Genomic DNA, 814 nt, shown 5'->3' with positions numbered 1-814 from the left:
TGAACTTTTTAATTAAACAATAGGTCATTGCATTTAAAACACACAATTGGCTTTAGCTTCATGGCTGGGACTGGGCTATCATCTAGGCCAGTAAAATTTCTGTAATTCTGAACTCAGTTTAGCTGGGGTTTTTCCCCTTGGGCTCTCTAACATAGGAGGGTCATATTCTATAATCCATTCCTCAACTGGGCCACAAGTGTGTGGAGAGACCACTGAAAAATTGAAATAGTAAAGAGAGTATTTCTCTGGTAAGTGAACATGAATGATGTCCTTTTTTTTTGGGGGGGGGAGGGCGCCAGGACCAATGATCACCAGCTGCCCTATTAGCAAAAATTATGCTTCCGAAATCTCTTGATGTCGATTCCACACGTAGAGCAAACGAGCTGCCCTATGTGTGCCACTCACGACAGAAGCCCTTTTTTTTTTTTTTTTTTTTGTCCTTTTTAATGTTAAAGGGGTGGGAGTTTCCTGTAAGCATGAGCAAAGGAGTCCTTAGAGAAGACTAGTGTGTGTGTTGAGGGGTGGAGACCCCAGGGCCAGAAATTAAGCAATACTGGAGCAGGTAAATCAACCCTGAGTACTTGTTGGAAGGACTGATGCTGAAGTTGAAATTCCAGTATTTTGGTCATCTGAAGCAAACAGCTGACTCATTGGAAAAGTCCCTGATGCTGGGAAAGATTGAGGGCAGAGGGAGAAGAGGACATCTGAGGATAAGATGGTTAGACACATCAATGATGCAATGAACTTCAACTTGGGCAAACTTCGGGAGATAATGAGGGAGAGAGAGGCCTGGCCTGCTGTAGTCCATGGGGTT

At 43.7% G+C, this 814-nt stretch overlaps 1 non-coding gene across 1 annotated transcript; it reads right to left on the bottom strand.

The window, feature by feature from the left end:
- Nucleotides 1-288: 288 nt before the first annotated feature.
- Nucleotides 289-421, bottom strand: LOC147350158 (U11 spliceosomal RNA). Its single transcript, XR_015149316.1, has one exon. It is a non-coding gene; the product is annotated as a U11 spliceosomal RNA (small nuclear RNA).
- Nucleotides 422-814: the final 393 nt, after the last annotated feature.

The sequence above is a fragment of the Bos grunniens genome, chromosome 20 (assembly GCF_055505025.1).
Source record: "Bos grunniens cultivar Pamir isolate PY7600 chromosome 20, Bosgru_T2T1.0, whole genome shotgun sequence".
Classification (NCBI taxonomy): Eukaryota; Metazoa; Chordata; class Mammalia; order Artiodactyla; family Bovidae; genus Bos; species Bos grunniens.
The sequence above is the reverse complement of the archived record's forward strand: the minus strand, read 5'-3'. Positions and strand labels throughout refer to the sequence as shown.